General features: G+C 61.2%; 1 non-coding gene across 1 annotated transcript; it reads right to left on the bottom strand.

Moving 5' to 3' along the window:
• Positions 1–6,782: 6,782 nt before the first annotated feature.
• Positions 6,783–6,854, bottom strand: TRNAQ-UUG (transfer RNA glutamine (anticodon UUG)). The gene has a single exon. It is a non-coding gene; the product is annotated as a tRNA-Gln (tRNA).
• Between the last annotated feature and the right edge of the window lie 293 nt (positions 6,855–7,147).

Genomic DNA, 7,147 nt, shown 5'->3' on the forward strand with positions numbered 1-7,147 from the left:
AATTAAAAAAACGCACCTGAGGTTTCACAAAGTTAATACAAACTCACTTTTACAAAATTTCCTAACATTCACAGAAGGAATAAAATCACTTGTGAATTCCTGAAAAACCATTTAGACATCATTTAACTTGTTTCTTATATAATTGCCCGTGCCTCTGACGTGGCCTGGGTCACCCCAGCAGCTCCTGGCCTCACACCCTCCCCTTGGTCCTGGCCGGCTTTGCAGCTGCCCATGACTTGCAGCGCTGCAGAACGGGCTTGGCGCCGGGCTGCGACTGAAGAGAGGGCCCGTGCGGGGAGCTGCCCCACGTCGGCCCACGCCTCAGCATCTCTCCCTGCTGCTGCACGGGTCTGAGCTGGGCCAGCCCTTGGTGGGGCCACGCGCCTGGTCCCCCTGTGTGCACCCAGCTCCCCGACGTGGAGACAGCGTGCCTGCGTGTCCCAGAGTGTGCCTGCACCATGGTGCTTCCCCAGGGGTGAGAGCCTGGGCAGGAGGGGCAGGTAGGGGACCCCCGGGGAAACAGCTGCTCTGTTCCACCCCAGAGCTGGCTGCCGGGGGGGACTGGGCTGCCCAGTGCCTGGAGGCACCCCCCTGCCCCGCTGGCAGGAGAGGCTGCGGGTCCAGGCAGGGCTGGGGTCGATCCCAGGGACCCCGTGCACGGGCGTTGAGGACTCGAGGCCAGTGGGTCCTGGTGGGTGATGCAGGCTACCGCCAGGCTCCCTCTCGTGTGGGCTCGTGGCCCCTGCCTGCCTCAGGGGGGCTCAGCGCTGCGAGGCCGGGGGGCCTGGGGCGTCTTTCTTCTCTTACAGTCCCTGCTTGTGCTGCAGGTCCCTGGCCCGGGGCTGCTCGGGGCCTGGCAGCACAGCATCCCTGCAGGCAGGGGCACGGTGAGGGGTGGCGTGCTGCCTGGAGCCGTGGTCCCCTGGCAGGGTGCGTGGAGCCTGGGCAGTGCTGGGCACACATGGGGCATGGACTGCAGTGCCTATGGTCAGCGATGCAGCCAATCCCATTGCCTGCCTTGGCAGCCCCTCCAGCTGCCTCTGGCATGACACACGCCCCAGTAAGCCCTGCCCTGCGCTGGGTCTGTGCGTTGCTGGGTGCAACTGTGAGCATTTGTGGTTTGCTAGGGCCTTCGACCCGGCCCTGCCCCACCCCTGCCATGTGCAGAGCCGTCTCCTGCAAGCACAGGATCGCGGCGCGGCCGGCGGGCAGGGCCCTACGGGGTCACGGCTAGTGCAGCCCCAGCTCCCGGCAGCACGGTCCCCATCCAACCCATCGAGACCCGCCTGTGTCCAGCTTGTTCCTCCATCAACCCTGCTGCACAACGACAGCCCCAGAGGAAGCGAGGAGGTGACGGTGGGTCGTGTCCTGCCAGTGCCAGGGGTATTCGGTGTACTCAAGGCACAGGCCGTGCCCCCGCTACAGGGGAAAGCAAAGCCCCCCAGCCCAGACCAGTCTGAGCAGAAGGGAAATCCCTTCCTGCCCCAGTGCAGCGCTGGTCTGAGTCTGAGCGCGGGGGCAAGGCTGCGGGGTTGGTGGCAGCGGTTGCACCGGCGCAGCCCCATCCCCGGCCCTGGCTGCAGCCAACACCCAGCGCTGCTGAGCAAACCCTGACTCCTGCAGCAGCCGGGGGGGGGAACGTATTCCTTCCCAGCCCTGTGGGGCCAGCAGGAAAGCCTGGGGTGGCCCCACAGCCCGGGCACAGCTAGCAGAGCCGCCCCCCAGCCCTCTCCCTGCACGGCCAGAGCTGCCGTCTGTGCCCCCCAGCAAACTTTTCCCGGCAGCTTTATTCTTCTCTCCTAAGCAGGTTGTGAGCTTGGCTTCGTTCCCCCGCGGCTGAGTCCGTGCCAGCCGCGTGCCAGCCAGGGCACAGGCGGTGCCGGGAGCTGGAGCAGGGCCAGGCTGCTGTGGATGCCAGTGCTGCCGGGGCGGTGGGATGGGCCCCAGCAGTGGAGCAGGGGGCATGCAGGTCCTGGATGCACCTGGGGTGCCTGGCCACATCCCTCGGAGCTGGCATCTGCCTGCCCCTAGCTCTGGGCCTCGGCCCATCAGAGGGCGGGGAGCCAGGCTCCGGCTCCGGCTCCGGCTCCTTCCCTGGCCCGGCTCACCCGTGGCAGAGCGGTGCATCTGGTGACCGTCCAGGCATGGAGCAGGCCCAGCCGGGCGGGGGGAGAGACGGCGGGGGGCTCTGGGCACCGGGGCCGTGCCTGCTCCCTGCAGCGCAGACTCTGCTGGGGCTCTGGGGAGACGCAGGTGCCTCAGGCTGGGGTCCAGCCGGGAGCCTGGTAAGTCTGCAGCACCCACAGCCCCAGCCCCGTCTTGCGGGAAGTGGGCACAGGCCTGGGCAGAGCGCCCAGCAGCCCGGTGCCCGGCGCGCACCACGCTCCACCCGCCACGAGGCAGCAGCAGGCGGGCTGCGAGGGCTACTGGAGCAGCCTCTGCAAGGCTCGTGCTGGCCACAGGCAGGGCAGGAGCAGCTTAGAGCAGCCTGAGCGGCACGGACCAGACAGCTGCTTTCCCACGGCTGGGGCAGGCACCAAGGCAGGCGCAACACCAGGGCTCCTGGGACTGGGAGCCACGAGGCCGCTGGGAGCTTCCCAAGCAGCCGGCTGGGCCCTGGGGCAGAGCACCCGCGGGGAGCCTGCAAGAGGAGCCCCCCCGGGCAATCCGCTCCTGGTCTGGGACACCGCCCCAGCCAGGCCCGTCTCCCCTGGGCTTGGTGCAACGTGCGAGTGGGTTTCTCACACAGCTTGCAGAGCCAGAGACCCCGCAGCAGCCAGCGCCTCTGCAATTAGCTTCCCAGCTGCCGGGAACCACGTGGGTACGTGGGGGGAGACGGCAGATACGGGAATCCTCAAGCTGCAGCCGAAGGCAGGCAGAGCCCCGACGGGGAAGGGCCGGCGTGGGCAGCAAGGGCTGGGATGGAGCAGCTGCCACGACGAGTCGAGGCACCAGGGACGCAGTGAGGACCAGTGAACCATCCCCATGGCAGGGGCCGGGTGTGACAACCCTCGCCAGATGCTGCTTTTGACTGGGCCTTTGGGCCTGGACGAGTTGTGCTTGCCCTGGAGCAGGTATATCCTGGGCCTGGCGAATACACACGGTGCCCTTCCAATCAGGCTGAATTCAGCCACGGGTGCCACGGATTCGGAGATGCTCTCCCGGGATAACCATTCAGATGCACCTGGGAGAAGCTGCTGGCATCTCTGCCCCCGTGAACCTTTTACAGCTTTATCCCAGGACAATGGGCGCGGACGTCTGAATCACTGCACTTTGCCTCGGGATAAACAGATTTATTCTGGGATGAGTGCACTCTGCTTGTCGCCTCTTCTCTTCCCTTTGCCATTCCTGTGAAACGAGGGAGAAGTCAGGCAGCTGCTGTCCCGGCCCCTCGCTCCGAAGGACGATTGACCAGCTGGACAACTGACCAGAACACTGATTGCACACTGGCATTTTCCAAGCGGGGCTTGAACCTGATGTGGGGGCCCGGAGTCCAAGCGGTCTGAGAACCAGCGAGGGCTGGGCCGGAGCATGCACCCGAGCTCGGGGGACCGCAGGACAGCTCCTCACATCAGCCTCAAGGGGCGGAAGGGAAACCCCGGCTGCCCGGTCATGCGGGGGCTGCTGAAAGAGCAACGAAACTCTGCCCAGAGACGCGAGCTGCCCAGAGCAGCAGATGAGGCACCACAGACCATGGAGAACAGCCCGGTATCCTGGCTCCGACACCGGCACAAGATGATGCTGTATCAGGAGCACTGACCTGGCTCTCTCTCCATCCTCTATCCATTATCCATGATTATTGGTGTAGCAATGCCAGAAACATCTCCAACCCTTCTGTTCAACAGCCATTAATAGACCTAGTCCCCTGCTGACCCTGACCGTGCTCTCTGCCTCCCTTCCCTCCTGTGCCGATGAATTACACAAGATAACAAGAGGTTGGGTAAAAAAGGACGTCCTCTTGTTGGTTTAAAACCTAATTTCAGCAGGTGTCCCTCGTTCTGGCGTCCGGGAAGTCAGTGAACAACAGTTCCCTGTTCACTTGGTCCACTCCGAGCACCATGCAACCAACACGGGTTCATTAGCGGCAGGTCCTGTCAGACCAACCTGGTGGCCCCAATGCAGCGCGGGGCTGAGCCTGAGCGCAAGGGCAAGACCCTCCAGCCAGGACCCTGCGGGGCTGGTGCTAGCAGGCGCCTTGGCACAGCCCATCCCCATCCCCAGCCCGGGCTGGGGGTGTTGGTTTGAAATCCCTGAGTTGCTCTTGCGGGTCACATGGGGTGTTGGCACACTCACAGTGCTGACAGAGTGCGGCACTCCCAGCACGCTTGAAAGGGTCTCACGGCACCCCGGAGTGCCCCTACGTGCCAAGCCCCACTGCTCCAGCTGTGGCTTAATCCTCCACCTGTGAGTCTTGTTTCTCGACACTGGTTTCACTGAAAGCAAAGAAACTGGAACCGGTTCTCGCAGTGACTACTGCTGGCGGCATCTCCCCATGCACAGACAAGTCTCTCGGGAGAAGCCGGGCTGGCCCTGGCACGGAGAGTCCTGACAGAGAAGAAATCGAGCTGCCTGCTTTTGCAATCACTTTTTCTTTGCTACAAAAGCAAATGTCACTTGATGAGATGCTTCCTTGGCCAGTCTTCCAACTTGTGCTGCTTATAGATTAGCCTGAAATCTGTCTTTAGCAAAGGATGCATGGCTCCATGCAGGAGGAGACTGCAAGCAGATCTATAGCACTGGACACGCTGCCCAGACCCAATGGTCCTTGTGGCCTTAAGCACCAAGGACCCATTTCCAAGCTCCACTGAAACCCCATGTTTGTTCGGAACAAGCCCTGATTTCTACTAAGACTAGCATGTTTTATGAAGAGACGTGGGTTCAGCAACAAGGGAGCCCTCCCAGCCATGAACTGGGCTAGACGAAGCTGGCAGCATTTCTAACCTTCCCACCTGGTTACCTCTGACACACTGGGGCTGTAATAAGGCACTACAGCCAGATCAGTTTTCCCTGGGTTAAGAGGAAAGAGCTGGGGCTTGCCCTCTGTTCGGATGAGTGCAGGTTCCTTATCTATAATTAGATTTGCAAATCCATGGGGATAGTGAGTGCATGTATGTGCTGGGCAAGGGGGTTCCCTGGCCCCCCGAGTTCCCTGGCTGCTTCCCTGCAGGGTAGGGAGTGTGTGTAGCGTGATGTACTTTGCCCTGGATGCGTTAGCCCACAAGGTCTGCTCTGCGCCTGGGGCTTTTTAACGTGATTCTTCATGGCACAGAGGTAGGAACAGAGGTAATTCTGCAGACATCTCGAAGCCAGGAGAGCCTGCAAATCTGCAGGCAGGCACGATTCAGACCCAAAGGGATCTTGCCTATTTGTGACCGATGTATGTGGGTTTAAGCCTACCAAGTTACATAAGAGATGTGCAAGTGGGGTCAGAGGGGCAAGACAAGTGCACCCTCGGGGGGCACTGAGCAGAGCACCCCAGACAGCACCCATTGGCTCTCAAATGCAGCCAGAGAGCTGGCGGCTACTTCCTAGGGGTGCTCCGTTCAGAGACGGGACTGCAGGAAAATGGCCCCACAGTCCCTGGGGACCCTCCCGGCCAGAGCCTCCTGCCTGGTGACACAGATGGCCAGGACCAGGAGGAGGGAGACCAGGAGGTCCCAGGCTTTGGTGAGGCCACTGACAAAAGGGAGGAGACAGGCCCTGCTCCCCGCTTCCGCAAGGGGAGGCTCAGGGCCCCTGCAGAGACCCGTGCTGTCCCAGCCAGAAAAAACTCCAGTGCCCGTCTCTGAAACCCAGCCAAGACCTCCAGGGGCGCAGGCAGGGTGCTGAAGTGGTGCCAGAGTATGGACAGGACCAGCTGGTTCAAAGCCAGCCCCCACCTCGCAAAGGGACAGGCACTGCAGCAGGCCCATTCTCCAGATAGAGCAGCGAGGCCATGCTCCGGCCAATGCCTTGGAGCATGGGTGGGAGTGAGCCCATCAATCACCAGGCCAGAGCTCTTGACCAGGCTCACAGAGGACACCGCCTGGCAGGCCCCTACCCACACCAGACTGCCTGGTCCTGGTCCGCAAGAAGCGCATCATCAGTGTACGCAGACAGGACCAGCCAGAGCACCAGCGCTGCCACCTGCCTCCGCAGGATGCCCCGGCAGGGCTCCAAGGTAGAAAACAGGCTCTACTGAGAGCTGAACTCAAATCGCTGGATTCAAAGTCCAGAGAGCTCACCATTACACCATAGAACAAGGCAGACAGGGCAGCCAGCCTTGAACTCATAAGCTTGGTCTTGTGAAGCCACGAGACAGGGATCTGGAGAGATTGGCCTATTTGTGACCTTGTGCTTACATGGGCCTAATTCACAACTGGCTGCCACTGAAGGGCAGCAAGGGACAGAAGGCCACAACTGATCACGGGGGCCAGAAAATAACAATAGGAAATGTGCATGTGGGTCAAAAGCTGAAAGCAAGTGCAGCCTCTGTGGACATGGAGCAGAGCACCCCGGGCAGCACCCAGTGACTCTCAAACTGCCCAGTGGCGCGCTGGTCAGAGACAGGACCAAAGGAAACCCGGGAGCCCACACGCCCCAGGCTCCTGGAGCAGGCTGAGGCCTCAGACGAAGGGTCGCCCCAGTTGGCTCCATGCCGCATGGCTTAGTCCTCCATCTATGAGTCTTGTTTCCCAACAAGTAAGGAAACCAAAATGGCTGGTCCATGCCCACAAACTAGCATGTTCCAGAGCACCATCCTTGTCACCTGTATCAACAGGAGGCACACCAGGGGAGAAAGCTGGTTCTACTGAGATTTGAACTCAGATCACTGGATTCAAAGTCCAGAGTGCTACCCATTACACCACAGAACCAGGTGGAGGCAGAGGCCAGCCTTGAACTCATAACCTCGGACCTCAGCCCCCTAAGGTCGTGTAGGATGCCACAGTTGGACAGCAGGAGACTCCAAGTATTCAACTAATTGCGGGGGACAAGAAATGAAAAAAAGGAAGTGCCAGTGGGGTCAAAGGGCTAAAAGTGGTGCACCGAGCAGAGCACCCCAGCCAGCGCCCACCAACTCTCAAAGGCTGCCAGAGAGCCAGCGGCTACTGCCCAGGGGTTCTCTGCTGGGGTACAAGAATGGACTAAACCCAGGAAAAAGCCCCCA

The sequence above is a fragment of the Crocodylus siamensis genome, chromosome 3 (genome assembly GCF_052110815.1).
Source record: "Crocodylus siamensis isolate JL-2025a chromosome 3, ASM5211081v1, whole genome shotgun sequence".
NCBI classification, from domain to species: Eukaryota; Metazoa; Chordata; order Crocodylia; family Crocodylidae; genus Crocodylus; species Crocodylus siamensis.